The sequence below is a fragment of the Micrasema longulum genome, unplaced genomic scaffold, assembly GCF_059751315.1.
Source record: "Micrasema longulum isolate JH-2025_06_02 unplaced genomic scaffold, ASM5975131v1 h1tg000896l, whole genome shotgun sequence".
Lineage (NCBI taxonomy): Eukaryota > Metazoa > Arthropoda > Insecta > Trichoptera > Brachycentridae > Micrasema > Micrasema longulum.
The window spans coordinates 270,688-288,710 of NW_028278087.1; the positions used below are offsets into that span (position 1 = coordinate 270,688).

The 18,023-nt window shown below is 33.1% G+C and overlaps 1 protein-coding gene across 4 annotated transcripts in view; it reads left to right on the plus strand.

Annotated features, from left to right (window-relative positions):
• LOC148278305 (uncharacterized) overlaps positions 1-18,023 on the plus strand; it is a 396,029-nt gene that overhangs the window by 234,332 nt on the left and 143,674 nt on the right. The gene's annotated exons all lie outside the window — the stretch shown is intronic.

Here is an 18,023-nt window from a genome sequence, read left to right on the forward strand (position 1 = left end):
GTTCTTATGATTTACCCAAATATTTCATTTTCAGGGCCATTTTCAACGAGTTGTAAATAACTCACTATTAGAAAATGGAATCAAGTTGGGGTAGAGTGGGATTCGAACCGGGGACCTTTGGTCCGTGAGTCCGAGACACTAGCCACGGGACCACAACCCGATCTAGCCAATGACATGTTATAGGCTCTGTAAACGCCTAGACTTCTATATTCTCTACTCAAAATGTTTTTTCTCTCTGTTCCAATAAACCTCAATCGATAAATCAATTATGAACAGTTTACATCGTGTCGCGCTGCAGTATTAAGATCTATTACCTCACACACCTACTGGAATATTTATATTCATAATAATATTTACTTATGTTAATTGTGTGTCACGTAATATACTAGTTTGCTGTATACAAAAATACTACATTATCGTTCATAATACTTGGTCTTGTATAATATCCGTTGCATATTTATACGCTGGCTCTGGCGACAAATCCGCAGTGTGGCACCTGGGGTGGTATTCTAAACGCAAGAGCGCGCGTAGAAAATGCATTTTTAACGCGTATTTACGTACTAGATACACGCTAACAGGGCGATTTCTTCGCGCGCAGTTCCGTTTAGAATTGCCCTGGACCGCAATTACAAACGTTATCTTCATCGATACATACCGAGACGGTACACTTAACTTTCCTACTTACTATCTCTGTCTACCTCGGTATGCTCTACTGACCTGTCGATACTCGTTTTAATCGCATCACCTCTGACGTCATATGATCAAATTCAACTAATAGTGTCGCCGAAAATTTACTCCGCGCTCTATGCTAAATTAAAATTTGAGTATTTCTCTTTCGTATTTTAAATAGACTTCTGTGATAAAAACGAGCCACCTCAAAACGATAAAAAATAAATAAATCGCAATTGAAGCTAAAAGTGCTGGATGAACATGATTTTCATACATTTGACATTTGATAAATAAGTTTTTGTAGCTTTGAAACCGGTCGGTAAAAAATAAAAAAAAAGAGTTAAAAACTCAGTTTAAAATTTATATTTAAAGCACTAACCTTGTGGTTAATTATTATAATAATATATATATCAAACGACTTTGTTTTTCACCACTTATTTGAAATTTTTTCTTCCGACCGGTTTCAAGGCTACACAAGCTTCTTTATTTAAGAAACTCAACTAATGAATTTCATCGTGCTTTATTTTTACACTATTTACTAAATATTACATTGATTACTAAATATGACACGTGGGCGAAAACACTTCGCGCAGGCGGAGTCTAAAAAAATGGTCGAAAAGACTATTTACATTTTTTTAGGTGCCAGCCTACGCTGGGATGACATAAACTGCCATGAATTGTAAACTTCAGACAAGAACCGACGATTTTTGTAAAATTTACCTCAGTACAGGACAAAGAGATTAACAATGTGATAATCGGAGTAAGACTTATAAGCTCCGTATGTATCAATGTAATATTTAGTAATCACTGTAAAAATAAAATGGGAAAGAATTCATTACTCGAGTATACCTTGATAAAGAAGGCAGATTTGAAACCGGACGGTAGAAAAAAGAAGTGGTTTTATCTTTTATATTTGAAAACTTAAATAATAAGATACTGTGTCAGTAATAAATGTTTCAGGGTTTCGAATGAATCACAATACGTGTAAAACCGCCGTAACGTGGACTATCGGGTTTTTGCATTATTGTTGTTTTAATTGTAATTATATTTTATCTGTACCAACATTGTGTTTACGGTGATTTTCCTAACGATTCTCATCAGAATACTAAATGTTTTATTTAAATCTGCTAAGAACACGCAATATCAGTTTTTTACATCGTTGCAAGCGGCACATGTTCCAAAAAACAATTATACCAAGAAAATAAAAATAATCAGTAATGAAGAGCAAACATCAGGTGTTTCGACTTCTCGCGTAGCGACTCTGTCTACACACACATTACCACTTTGTACAACATATATTCTGCGGCTCATTTGCATAATTTATTCGTTTAAAGGCACAATTGAAAAACATCTTCATTTTGTAAATAAAATGAATTTTGAATAAATTATTGCTCGCTCGTATGTCAAACCAGTTTAGGTGACTATCTCCAAGTCCGAGATTTCTTTTACAATCAATTGACGTAAGTGTATCGGAAATATTATGTGCCAACCGTTAATAATTAATCATGGTGTTTCGATCCCACAAACATCGCCAATTATTTATTTTCTTTATCAAAACAAATTCGAATCAAATAGGCTTTTATTTATTAGTCAGTAGTAAGCATTGCGGGTAAGTGATTTACGTTCGATTTAAATAGGCGATAGTTTAATTTTAATTTTTTTTCGTGAAATTCAAAGGTATTTTCGTTATTTTTCGCCTGTCATGTCGGGTCCCCGACATCGACTATCACACGAGAGTGTAATATAATATACTCGTATAGTAAAAGGATGCGTTAGAAAATGGTAAATGCTGTTTACCTAGCAACGTGCGGGCCAATTTTCATAAGACTGAATTCATTAACATTGACGGGTATTCATATCATGGAACTTTGCCTTATTGTAAAATCAAGACCAGAGTATTTTTTCAAACAGGAAAATAGTCAGTTCACAACACTTGAAATAAAAGTAAATTGAAAATTCCATTGGCAAATTCCAAAAATCGTTTACCAAATGAGGGTCCAGTTCCATAGCAGTAGAAATATTTAATAAACTTTAAAAAAATAAAATTAAATCAATTGTATCAAAAATTTTGCAAGAGTGTTAAAAGCGTTCTTATAGATAAATGTTACTACAGTATTCATGAATATTTAGAAGATGAAACTGAGTAAATTCAATTGTAAATAATGTAATCACTAACCACCACAACTTATGTTTTTTTTTATTAACTTTTTTTTTCTAATATTTTTTTAAAATTATTATTCTTATTGATTCTGTACGAAATTGCTAGCGGCAAAAAGTCCACCTTTTACTTATAAATACCTTTATTTTATTATTTTGTATTATAATAGTTGCTGATATTTTTAACATAAATTATACTTTACATATTTAAATCAACTCTATTTAATAATTTCAAAAATTGTGAACTGTAATTTACATTTGTTAGATTATAGTGCTCTATATTTATTACTTTTTTATGGGGGACTATTGTGTACTATATTTACGTGTATACTTCATTATTTAATTGCTTTTTTTATTTGTTTTTTTAAGTTTTTTTTATTTTAACAAATAAGTAACTATTAAATAATTTTGTTGATATTTTTAAGATATAAAATAAAGTTAGTATATTTTGTACCTCTAAAAAAACAAGAAACTTTCGTACGCAAACAGAATAAATGTAAAAAAAACGCTTTTAAGAATGGAGGAAGTGGACTAAGGGAGATAAGGTCGTCAACATCACACGCTACGCAAACAGAGCAGATAGACGTATTCTTAAAAAAATTAATTAATTAAAATTTTTAAAAAATTCTTACTGCAAATAAATCATATTTTCGTATTTTCAGCATATGTTAATTTGTTTTTTATTTTCTTTTTCTTTTCTTTTATTTATTTTTCTTTTCTTTTCATGGTTATGTCATACCATATATATGTGCTATAAACTTTTTAATAATTAAAAAAGGAATGGTCCACGCTCAGACGCTGTAGTCTTTGTGGGCTTTTTTTCCAATTCATGTCATAGCTTAATTTTAAGATGTATTTTCTTAAGTGTATTTTTGTACTTATATTTCTATGTAAATAATATGTGTATGGAAAAATAAACAAATAAAAAAAATATAAAAAAGTAGTCGTAGCGGTAATTCCAAATGATTAAAACTTACTTATCTCAGTTAGTAAAACAAAAAGTTTAAATATTAGTGCTACCGTGAAAATCATAAGGAAATTAAACTCAATGGGCCTGAATTTAGTAAAGTTATCGCTCGTACAATGTGGCGGCTGATAAGATTTATATGAAGAGGTGGCTGATCGTGAAATATAATAATAACACTCCGCCATCTCCATTCGCCGAACGGCCATTTTATGAGTGGGAAGTAAAAAGGCGTGGAGAAAAATAAAGAATTTTCCGGCTCGGCGGACATTCCGCGCTGTGAAATACTTTATTCCAATTGTTTTATTGTGATTACTTCTAAACTTAACAGAGCATGTATTTACCTTATTGTTATTATTATTTTACCGTTCCTAACTGGTGACATTTACAAAGAGTACTCAAACAGATTAGTTCCAAATGCTATTTTTTTTTTCTATGAAAGTCTTCAATAGACCAAATAACTTAGAGGCATTTCATATTCACAAAGTTTAAAAAAATAATAACCTTCAATTAATCATCATCATTACTTTTTCCGCACCTAGTGTTAAATAGGGCATTACATTTATAAGCCGTATTTCAATCATATGTTACAGGAAGGTAAGGTGATCAGTCCTACTAAGAATGAAATATTGCTGTTTAAGCAACTTTTAAAATAAATATTTCACGTCCACCCTGCCAGGAATCAAACTCGGTACCTCATGAATAGTAAGCGAAGACGACGCTACGGGATCGGACTTATCTCCACACGATTTCATTTTTCAAGATTGTCTGCGTCCAGCCGGACGAGTATTTTCGACTGATGGCCTTTAATAAATAAAAAAGTAAAATACAGGTATTCAAAATAATCAAAGAATCGTGTAGTTTAGGCTTGCTATAGCAAAAAGCGACTTGATCATTTTTTTTTTAAATTTGAGACAAATAAACAATGCTCTCTCCATGGTGTTGAATTGGTTTAATTCCAACAATCGATTATTAAACGAAAAAAATACTAAATGTATTAGATTTGTGACACATAATGTCAAACAAGCTATGTTTTATGTAAAACTTGAAGACAAAGAACCTGATCTTGTGGATACCACCGTATTTTTGGGTGTAAAATTAGATTCTAAGCTTCAATGGGGTCCACATATAGCTAATTTATCGAACATACTTAGTTCTGCAGCCTGTTAAAAAGATTCGACATCTAACTAATGTAGAAACAGCTAAATTTATATATTTCAGTTACTTCCACCGCATTGTCTTACGGTATACTGTTGTGGGGAGGTGCTGCAGATGTTGATTCTGTTTTTGTGCTGCAGAAGAGAGCTGTTCGAGCAATTTACAATATCTCCGAGAATCGCTTAGAGATAGATTTGAAAAAAAACAATATATTGACAGTCACATGTCAAGATATTTCTGAAAATTTGAAGTATTTACATGAAAATATTGTTGATTTTAGGAGAAACAGAGATTTCCATAGTTTTAACACTAGAAATAAAGATATGCTAGCTTTCCCACTACTAGACTGCAAAAAAACAATGATTCTTTTGCCTCAAACTGCATACGATTTTACAATAAGGTACCTCTTGAAATTCAGGCTTTGCCAACAAAAAAAACAACCAACCACAGGCTGTTTGGAAAGAGCTACTATAGAGTCGAAGAATATTTGCAGGACAAGACAGCTTGGCAATAGATTCGTGTTAGTTGATTTTAATTTATTGGTTTTAGTTTGTTGATTTAAATTGTGTTCTTTCAAAAAAAATCTTTGATAGGTTTAATTGACCAATTATTGGTTTATATTTTAAAGTTATAATTTCATTGACGATTAAAAGAGATTCGACGAATCCTATATAAATATAAATAATAATATATCAAGTCTTGTATTCTATGTAGAATTATGTAACATAATAGCAACACAAGGGGTTAGATAATAATGAGAAAATACTTACATTACGGAAGATGACGAAAGCGCTAACTGCCAAACCTCTTAAATCCTCTTATACCATATGAAATATTTCTCTTTCCGTCGGACTAACAAATTAGAAGCTATGTCAATTTTCTAACCTAACTTAAACATGCGCCTGTTCCAGGCTAACTGCTTTTGCGTATCAAATACGTACCTAGGTATGTAGAAGTAGGTAGGCATGTACTTGAATTAATGTATCCTTGATCTCAGTAAACCGCAAAGTAAGGTCGCAGAATCTGCGTTAAGTAAATAGTGCGCTGGCGCGGAGCGCACGTCCTGTCCACAAGCACTGCACTCCTGACAACTCATTATTTAACATTAGCCTGGCCGTGTACTGCCTACGTTTCGGAATGCGCCTTGCATTCCTTCCTCCGACCAACGGTACACGGGTGAGCGAACGTCCGCGCGTCGATTAAACGCCGAATATTGCCGGAGAAAATGCATTAACGACATCGGTTTATCGCATCAAAGTTCCCAATCACGATGTTTGTATAATACCCGCTAACAAAAAGCGCGAGAAGTCCACTTGCCGCTTGCCGTCAGAATAAAGCTGGCTCTATTCAAATAAAAACTGTTAAGGTGAACACTTAATAAAAAAATAATATTGCGGATACGTCTGTCTTTTTATATTACATGGAATTAATAAATCTCGTGCAATTGCAGATTTTCTGCTCACACAAATTTTAAATACACATTTAATCATGATATTCTTAACCACAATACACAATACTCAAAAAATCTTCGTGAATCTTAATTTCGCTCCACGTAAAAAGTCTCTGGAAAATACTGGCCTCTCCCAATTTAATAAACCGCCCGATGAACTTAAAAAATAATCGTCAAATTGTAAATTTGAAAGTGTAGCAGTAAAAATATATTACTTGAATCTTTTTGATAGTGATAGTTATTAATATTATTTCCACAAATAGTGTATAATGCTATATTTTCTCTCTTCTTTTCCACATCCGCTCCTAAGTGAAGCATGTGGGCATCACCAGTAGTCTCCAGGAGACCCTATCGCCAGCTAGCATTTTCGCCTCCTCTCATGTCAATCCAGCGCTTAGTTCCGCCGAATAAAGTCGAAAGATCGTCATCGACGGCCTTCCAGGACGGCGCGAGCCCGCAGGTTTAAAGAAGATGCAATTTGGGTTTAGGTTCTCTTGAGGCATGCGCAGCACGTGTCCATGCCAGGTCCACCGCGCATCCTTAAAACGCTCGTCATAGGAGGCTGTTGCGTCCGTTCTAGGATTTCAATATTAGTTATAAAATCGAACCACCTTGTATCTAATATTCTTCTCAAGCACTTACTCTCAAAACTCAGAAGTTTGGTGTTTTGAGCTTTGGTAAGATGCTAAGATTCGCACCCATATAGGTGTACTGGCATTATACAAGAGTTGAATAATCGGCATTTGCGTTTTGACCGAGTATATCCAGACAACACGCATCATGTTAAAAGTTGCTTCAGCAATTCCTAGGCGGATTGCGAGCTCTCTGTGCATGCTCCCATCCTCAGTTATGTGAACTCTCAAGTATTTAAAGCTGTCAACTTTCTTAATCCTCTGTCCATTATTATAAAGCGGTTGATCAGGGTCAGGACAGAATTTGTTGCACATAATCCGAGTCTTTTTTGTATCAATAATAAGACCAAGATGAGTTTAGTTTTCCTGCAGTTTGTCAACAATTTCCTGAAAATCACTAACAGACTTTTTAAACAGAACTCCATCGTCTGCATATTCCAAGTCGCACAACTTTAGCGGGGAGTTGAATACTGTATTTTATGTGTCCAATTATGTTTTCTTACTATTTTGGATTGTATTAACTGATATTATATATTGACTTATGTATTATCACGAAAATGTTTTATTTTTAATAAGGGATTTTGACAGCATTCAGCCTACTTTCATCCTTGTTTTTACGAGTCCACACTTCGCTTTCATACATCAAAATCGGGACCAGGACTCCATTGTGCTGTTAATTTTGCCTCTTGCGACAAACATAAAATAACTTTACTAATCAATTATTAAAAAAAAAATATATTCACCTATAATCAACCTTTGGTTTTACTTTGCTTTTGTCAATTTGTTTCATTTCTAGTTTTATGTTCTTTATAATATATAACTGTCTTATTCGTTACAATATATTTATGTTTAGAATTATTATTTTTGAATTTTTAAAATAATAATCATCTATTGGGGCGTGATCAAATGAATTTAGTTATATTAAAAGTTATCTATTCAGCAATATCTTAAAATTATTAACTCAATGCACAAAACCTCTGCATCGTTTTTACTTTTAGCTGTTTTATATCTTAGCAGACATCTTGGAGAAACCAGACCTCGAGCACGTACGGAATCATCTTGTTTATTCCATTATTTGTACTAAGCTACAAACGGCTTTATTTGATATTGCATCGCAGTTTCATACAAAATAGAGGCTGGAGGACGCGAACGATTGGACGTCGATTTTGCACGTGTCGGTTAAGGAGATCTTTGTTTGACCAATCTCTTTTCTTTTTTTTTCTATTGTATGTATCCCGATAAAATCTTTAAAGCGATGTCGTTTTTCAATGTAAATATTGTCAACATAACAGCTTAAAATATATTTATGCATTATACATACCTACCATATCAATTTATGTTGCCGAATCATATTTAAAATCTTTTCTAGCTCTTAGACTTAGTTGCTCTACTCATCAAACTTCAAACCTTTGTCAACTGGTAAATGCTCTAACAACAAATTTGTCCTTCCTTGCCCCTTTTACAATATAAATTTATAAATATATTCCTTAAGCGTTTTTTTTTTCTAGAATTCCGAGCACAGAAAGAGGCTTTTTAAATTTAAAGTATTTAAAAAAAAAAATTAAGAAAAAAAAATATTTGCGTGCTTATGATTTACCGAAAATATTCAATTTTGAGAGCCATTTTTAACGAGTTGATAATTCACTATTTGAAAATAGGAATCAAATTTACTAAAGCTCCACTATCTCGCAATACTTGAAATAATATTTTTGTCAAATCTGAACAAAATTAATGAAAGTGGTCTTCGGAATATTTCATGTAATTGTGTATTCTGGACGTGAAATATTTAATACTTTTAAATGTTTATCTTTGTTATTATAATAATAATAGTATATAATTTTATTCCATTTTTATTGATAAATTTTACCAGTAACCGGGTTACGGTGTTTTGTTTATCTTTGGGTTATTCACCGTTCTTTGTCATATTTTTGAATAGCCAGTTATTAAATTAGATAAATTATGTCCTGAAAGATAGCTCGTTTGCCCTCAAACCGGTCGATATTATTTATTAATTTAGTTATTATTCACCCTACATGGGGTATAAGACTTAGTAGGAAATTCGGCGAAGAGCTGTTCGTTTAATAGGTATTTGAATATTATTTTTTTGTCACGCACAGATGCCTCCCCGGACACTGTTCTAAAAAAACAACTGCACGTCGAACTGATTCTAGTTCGTCAAAATCGAGGTCTCGTATTTCCATTTTCCGCACCTCAAAACTGAACCGATTTAGGTTACTTTTTAAAGCAAGAGTATCAAAAAGAAATTTTCTGTGTCGGTTGGTTTTGCTTTTATTTATTTATTTATATATACGCCCAATGGGCATTTTTAAGGACATATTTATGCATAGAAAATTATTATAAAGGAAAGTAAACGGACACAATGTTATATAGTAGACTTGGTGGAAGTAAAAGCGGGAGAGAGGTGGTTATAATTGAATTTGATTCAGTGATCGTTTAAAAGAAGACAACTTGTTATCAAGGAAATCAAGACTGTTATGTTTGTTGGCAGACCTAAGAATTCTGGGCATATGGGAATGAAAACCATAGTTAGTTCTATGGTTATCGGTGTGAAAGAGTCAGTTTTGTCCTAGTTGGGATATTTAATTTTATGTGTGTTAAGAATTATACGGGACTAGAAGGTCGGATTTATTTCGACGGTCTTGAAGAGAAGATATATTCAAGCTAGTTTCTAACTCATTATACGTATATTGGTCTCTGGATAAGCCCAACCTCCAGCCTATCTTTTTTAAAAATCGATGTTGAACTGATTCAATATTCTTGATGTGAACATCGTTATATGAAGACCAGATAACAGAGGAATACTCTAGGTGCGAGCCAACTAGGGAACAGAAAAGAGTTTTAAGGGTATTGATATTTTTTTAATCTGTTGTGCTTCTGTTAATAAATCCAAGGAATTTTAAGGATTTATTGATAAACATGTTCAATACAAAGTAAATATTGATAACTTTTTTCAATAATAGTTTATGATATAATATTTGTCTACCGTACCTCCGAAGACGGCAGATAGTACGCGAATTTAAGGGTTTTTGCGATGGTCCTTAGTGCCTACAATAGGGAATCTTTTAAAAAAAAATCAAACGATAAGAAAACGCCAATAGCGAGTATATAATATATAATAAAAATAACATAAACAGACTACAAAGACAGCAAAATAAAATATTAAAGTTAGTATATGACCTTCCCTATCTAACAGCAACTAAAGAACTTTTTGAACAAACTAAACAATTAAATGTAATTGAACTCTTTAAACTAGAATCTCTTAAATTTATTCATAAATTAGCCACTGATGTGATTGTAGACGAAGAATGAAAACTTGAAAAAAACCGTAGTAAACATGAACACAATACGAGAATATCGGAAAAATATTATATACAATCTTTTAAAACGAGAAAAAGACAATCGAGACTAATAAACCATGGACTGAAATCATACAATAAACTACCAGACAAAACTAAACAAAAGACTCAGACAACCTTTACAAAATATGTTAAAAATGTTGTTATTAACAGTAGAATGTGAATTTTAAAAGTGAAAATATTTTGTTAAATATATGTAACCCGTAAAGGTTTATCAATGAAATTTAAATAAAAAATATATATCGTAAAAAATCATCGCTCTAATGCCATAATCCAGGGAAAAATACGAGAATTCGTTTGTATGAAGAAAAGTCGAACTGCGCGTTCTCTCAATACGTGTCCACACTGTCCACTATCCACACTCTTCGCCAGAGCCTTCGAGAAAATAATACTGCTAGCAAGAGTCCACGGGCTAATCATTTTTCAATCTGTTGAAATGCGTTCTAAATAATAATTACCCGTATTTATGACCACGTTGTGATTAATTCTAGATTGTTTACGCAACATTGTGCATTACAACATACAATAATGTGTTTTCGCGTGTGTTGTGACGTAGTTGCCAGACGACTATATCTGTATAAACAGATGTGTGACGCACTATAAATTAATGTAAGGTGCATACGTAAACAACTGACATTTCTGATCAACTGGACGAGATGCCGAAGGTAATAGTTGTAATACTTTGACAGTAGAATCTGTATTATATAGATACTCAGCTGCCCAGCTCTGCTCCGACCCTAGTAAGAATATTCGGCGTAGGTTCTTCAAGATAATAAGTGCGATGGTTAGTATTTTTTCGGAGCGATTACTGTTTAGTAACTTTACGTTATATCTTTTTTATCTGTATCTTATCAAAAAAAAAAAAAGTTACCATACTACACATTTTATAACATTCACAATTTTGCCGATGTTTTAACTTCCACATTTCTTCAATTCTTCTATAATGACTTCCTAGGGGATGAAATCGAGTATTTTGTCTATGAACATTTGGTCAAACCCAAAATATTTTTACGTTAAATACAATTTGTATATTTGTGTATTCCCAGGGAGTTATTTAGAGAAACACGCTCACACAAAATGAATTCAATGTAGTAATTCTTAAAGTTTTTTTTATTTTTTTTAATGATTTTTGGATTTTTACAAAATGATGGTATGGTTACATAACTAGATAGAATACAAATAAAATATAACTATCTTATTTGTAAATTTTTGTACGTAATAATGTAAAAACGAAATGAAATTAACTTCCTGAATAATTCAATCGAAATCCGAGTTTGTGTAAAATAAATAATATTGCAACAAGATAAACGATATGTGTCAAATAACTAATATACACCTGCGTTTTATTTTTAAAGTATATAACGCTAGTTTTAGATTACTGAACGAATAGATAAAAACGTTTTTCTACAGACATCCGTTGAGATAATTGTGTTTATTTATGGTTCGTACAATGGTATCGCGGAATGGTTATCAAATGTAATAATCGGGACTGTGTCTAGTACCGAGTACCGAGTGCAGTTATTGTGAAGTTTAGCGTGTAGATACGAGCGTGTATGCGGCTCCCACGCACGATATCGCATTGTTCGTGCTATGGCGTGTTCACAACTGCAAAATCCAGCGAAATGTTGCGCTCTGATCCTCGCTGCGTATACTCCTGTATTGATAATAACGGTAAGCGCACTAAGCGTCTTGTCAACGCACGTGGGGTGCATGTACATAGCGGGTGTTTTTAAGCGTGATACACCTATTTAAAAAGGTTTTACATGCTTAATTTTTCTGTGTACTTTCATATCATATTTATTTTTTATCTTGTTTGAAAAAAGAAAGGAGGAAAAGCTGATCTGGGGTTACTCCGTATGGATCCGCTGGCGAAGATTTAAGACCGATTAAATAAAAAAAATTGTATGTTATATTTCATTATTATTGTAACATTTTATTTTTTTACAAGTGGACTGATATGGAGTAGCTTTTCAGGGGTACGTTTTTTTGTATTGTATTTTAGTTAAATATAGAAAACTAAAATTGGTCTATAATTTTGTTTTATTCGGGAATATTGTATTTTTTGTTATAAATGGCTGTGGTTTTATTTTAACAAATAAATAAATAAAAAAACAATTATTTATTGGATTTAGTTTGTTTTTATTGTATTCGAAAGAATTACAAACACATTTATATTTTTAATACGTTATTAGATAAATTGTCGACAAAATAAAGAAAAGAATTCTACGTTGGTTTGGACATGTAGAGCGAATGGAAAACGAAAGAACGGCTATAAAGATATATGGTGCGAATTTTGAAGGATGAAATAAATAAGGAAGACTGAGAAAGACATTGGATGACCAAATTCAACAAGTACTTAAAGATGGACATTTCAAAAGTCGAAATAATCGACTAACGTACGTGAGATGTATTAATGTAGAGCAAGCGAGGTCTGTTTACAAAGACAGAGTGATATGGTCTTCTATCCTCTCTGCCTGCTACTACGGAGAAACAGCGCGATGGTTTGTTTGTTTGATACATAATTTCCTCCGCGACTAGCAGTTCGTAGCGCATTCTGTCGGTCCAATTTTTGCCTACTTTTTTCAACAAATAAAAATAGCGTTTTTTCCGAAATAGTGCGTGTTTTATCGGCTTCCAATGCTTCGAGATTTGTTGGTTTGTTTCCATAGTCATGGACTTAAAATAGGAATTATTCAATGGATTTAAATCACAGCATCGTGGAGACAGAGACATTGCTGGAAAAATTTCGTCGCGTAACTCGGCACGCAGTGAATTCAAATTTCGATTCTTAACTATTATTGTATTCCAACTCAACACGGGTCTCTTGGCCTCATAGAGTTAGGGATACGTTTTTTTTTACGTATGTATTTGTGTAAATAAATAAATAAGTAACATGTTTTAAAATAAAAAAAACAACTTTGTTTTTAACCACTATTTTTTTTTCCACCTACCGGTTTCAAAGCAAACAAGCTTCTTCGTCAAGGTTTACGTAATCAATGAATTATTTCCTATTTTATTTTTATCGTGTTATCTAACTACTACACGTGGACCCAATAAATCAAGTTTTTTTTTCTTACAAGGGTGGTAATTTGATATCAATATATTCGGTGGTCTGATGACATAAGACGAGTTGCAGGAAGTGGTTGGATGCGGTTGGCTCAGGATAGGGAAATATGGAGACTAAAGGGGGAGGCCTATGTTCAACATTGGACAAGAGACGGCTGATGATGATGATGATGATGATATTCTAAGCTAGACAGGAGAAGACTAAAAGAAATATTTTTTATTTGGTAAATAATGTATTTTTTTCTTATTATGAATAGCTTTTTTCATTTCTAAGATTTCTAAATTGTAAGTTATGATTTTTTCTATGAGGTGGTTTGCGAATTCAGAAAAATTATTATTGTTTAAGCACCTTAAGTGTTCTTTTACTCTAATATTAAAGTTTATTTCAATTTTTCCAATGTAGATTGATTGAAGTTAGTGCTTCAAATATAAAATTTAAAATAAAATGTACTTATGTATATAACCGACCTAAATGGTAGGTACCTGATAGGTAGGTCGCTGGTTCACGGTTTTTATATGCTTGCAAATTGCGTTATGGATAATGCTGCTCTAAACTCCAAAACAAAATGAACACGAGCACTCACCTTACACTGGGGTCCGAACCCTATTTATCAAACTTCTTCTCGCGAGCAAGCTCTTTGGGATGCTGGATTGAACAAATCACTCGATCCTGATCAGTTGCACGCGACGACACAATGAGTTTTATAATTTAAAACCTAAAAGACAGTTGCGCGGTGCAAGGATCGAACATTTTCAATGGCGATCGCTCTAATAAGTCGCGCGTATGCACAGTTCATGCACTCGTTACTTTCGATATAAAAAAATGAAGAAGAAGAATGAAAAAAGAAAGAATTAAAGAAATAAATAAGGTCGTCACACTTTGATCACAGTTTAGGCTGTAAATTTTAATTTAACATAGCAACCTTCATAGTAAACGTTGCTTAACCAGTACAGTAGTTTGTTCTATATTTGAAGCTTGACAATCAACCTGATAATATTTTGATGCGCGCGTCTACGCAATCGCACATCGCTGTCAGCAGTCTGCTCATTGCGTCTTGAGAAAGAAGTTGCAGAAACTTCTAGTCTAAACTTTAAACAAACTTTCACGTTTCATGTTTAACGAGAATTTACAACTTATGGTACTATTTACTACGCCATATAAAACAAGCTTTATCTTGAAAAGTAGCACCCGCCACGACCTTCTCCTCACACCGTTTCTCTCTCTCTATTTAATACAACTACACCTTTTTACATTTCTTCTTGAAAGAAAGAGGAGTTGAAACTCCTCTCTTGTCCGTTTCACTTGGTGCGAAGTGCGAGGTCCTAGATTTTCGATGCTGCTTAGACAATGATTATTTTACACGTCACGAATAGTTATTTTACTTTACTCATTGAGTTAATTAAAAAAATAATTGTTTTTATTGTTAAACGCAACCCAAGCTATTCTAACATAACCAAACTTCGCATTACGAAATATATCTAAAAATAAAACAATTATTATTGTTGTATTCAAATTAAAGAGGCTATGAGACGTAAAGCCCTTTTGTCAAACGCTGCTTTCAACATTTCGGCTAAGAGTCCGTTAGCCATTCAATTAAATGCCGGAATTGAATTAACAACCTAGCCGCTAATTGAGTGGCCGATTAAACTTTTTGGTGGCGACATATATAATTTACTTTAACATGTATAAATATCCAAAAAAACACGACAATAGCTAAGAATACCTGAGTATCGAGACGAATAAAGCCATCAGAACTCTGTCTTTAAAGTAAATTTCAAATTAACTCTTGTGTGGCTGTGATGTCACACTACTCTACGTACAATACAAGACTTGATATATCTCTCTTATTTTTTAAATGATGACGTTGTATTTTTCGTAATCTGCAAATGGACATTTTCACACCTGATTTGAAAAGTAAAATTTGTATAACTGTGCTGGATTTTAATATAAAAAATATTTATCCTTGCTTCGCGAAGAATGAACGTGACTTCAATACAACAATTAAACTGTGTTAGAGAGAGCACGAAGATATAACTCATAACAAGAACGGCAAAGACGCTGTTCTGTGGCCGATGTTTGTGTGAATCAGATTCAGCCGGTTATTGACAATGATGGGAGACGCTCGCATGTGAGATAACCGGCGCGTTTATGATTTTCAATTTTTTCTCTTTCTTCTTTTCCACATTCGCTCCTAAGTGGAACATGTGGACATCACCAGTTGCCTCCAGGAGACCCTGTCGTCAGCCAGCACTCTCGCTTCTTCCCATGTCAATCCAGCGCCCCTTAATTCCGCCGAATAAAGTCTGAAGATCGTCATTGATGGCCTTCCAGGATGGCGTGATCCCGCAAGTTTAAAGAAGAGGCAACTTGGGTTTAGGTTCTCCTGAGGCATGCGCAGCACGTGTCGAAGCCAGGTCCACCGTCGCGTCCTCAAGACGCTCGTTATAGAAGGCTGCTGCGTCCGTTCTCGGACTTCAATTTTAGTTATAAAATCGATTTTCAATTTATTTTGCTATAATGAGGCTAAATTATATGTTTATTTTTATAAATTATGGAAAAGGAATCATTAAACAGTTTGTCTTTATGTTTATTTTTCTTCGAATGGAACTTTAGAATATTCCGTCTGTTGCTTGTAGTAACACGATGTTGCGTCGCGCGCAAAGGAATTATTTACCACGGTCTTTTTAGAGTGAATAAAATTCGCGTGTCTGTCAAAATGTAAATACCTACTAATTTAAAAAAACGCTTTCGTGAACTAAATCCGAGGAACTGTTTCGCGCTTAATAACCCAGTTTATCTGCAAATCGTGTTATCCATTACCACCACGATGCCGATCGATGGCAATCGATGGCGATGGTTGTGCTGTAGCTAACAAGATCATCTCTTTTATCGTTTTATTATATCTACCTGACAATCATTATGCTTTGATCGCGTTCTTTGTTCTGTTTTTCTACCCAAACTTCGTATCGAGTTCACGGTAAAAAAAATTCAACGTAAACATTATGTCTATCAATCGTGTTCTCGTAAATTGAAGTAGCGTGTTCATATAATATTATTGTTCATTCTCTGCGCAGAGTAACATAAATGATACACAATTCATTATATTTTCATGTTTGTTAGTAAAAAAAATCAGTGGAAGTTCGCTGTAATTTATTACAGTAATAAATGACGAGTAATGCGCAATCCATTAAAATAAATTTACTAACTATTTTTTAATGTTTCAGACGTCATATATGATGATTATTAGGTACACGGGGGGGGGGATAGTCGAGAAGTTGATAAAAATAATAGCCACAACAATAAATGTGTTCAAACTCCTTGAAATAAATGTTTTAAATATGTCCAAATGTTTGTATACTGGCTGGATTTCCTTCCTATGGAGCTATTTATTTATTATTTTATTTATTTACGGACTTATTCAGTCCATCGACAGTGGCAAACACGTTTCCTTATTATATCGAGGCTTTACTGACAGAATGCATTAAGTTCCGGGATAATCGCCTTTAAAGCTTTTTTTTTCATTCAACGCATCATTACTCCCACATTTTTTTATTTTTTTTAAGCTATGAAAGCGTAATTTTTTTTTAGGCATTGCATAAAATTTAAAACCAACATCTCGCACCTATATTAAAAAAATATTTGAAATAATAAAGATTACTCTTTTAAAGCTTCAAAAAAAAAAATAAAGAAAATTGTGGGCGACATAATGCGTTGAAATAATAAAAAATCTTTAAAGGCTATTATCCCGGAACTTCTTTCAATTACTTAATGCATTCTGTCAAAAAGCCTCGATTTATAAAATACAACAAAAAAAAATAAAGCTTGGACAACAAACTAAATAATAATATCATATTTAGATCTGAATTAGTTGTAACAGAGAGGGAAAACATTTTTGAGAAGGGAATATGGAAGTCTAGGCATTTAAAGGGCTTATGACTGACCATGTGGATGTTTAAACATAGGCACAATGGTGAATGTTACTTCTGATGACGATACTTATGTGATTAAAATTTTACATAAAAAAATACATACGAATATTTTTTTACGTTCTTATGATTTATCCAAAATATAGAGTATTTTAATTTTGGAGCCATAGTCGTCAATAACTGTCTTAGAAAATGGGAAACAAGTTATGATAGATCGGAATCCGAACCTCGGGCCTCCCGATCCGGAGTCCGCGACACTACCCATGGGAGCACAACCCGTCTCATGTACATAGCATCAAATTTAAATTCCTGGCGCATTAAACAAAGAAAGATTTTTTTATAGTAATCGGATTTATACGTAAAATAACTTTTTTATGTGTGTAAATATATTTGTTTATATGATGTATCTTATGACCTCGCCCTGCTCTTGCCTCGTAATACAATCTATTAACAGCTTTCTGAAACAATTTTAAGAACCTTTCTAAAGATGAAACTTCGTGAAGAAACGCAAAGTTGTAGAGAAAGTCGTTTCCGTAAAAATCTTTTTCTTTTGTGAACTCAAACCTCTGGTAATTTCAACAAGTTGTTTTGTTTGTTATGTAAGTAAGTAAATATGATTTTTT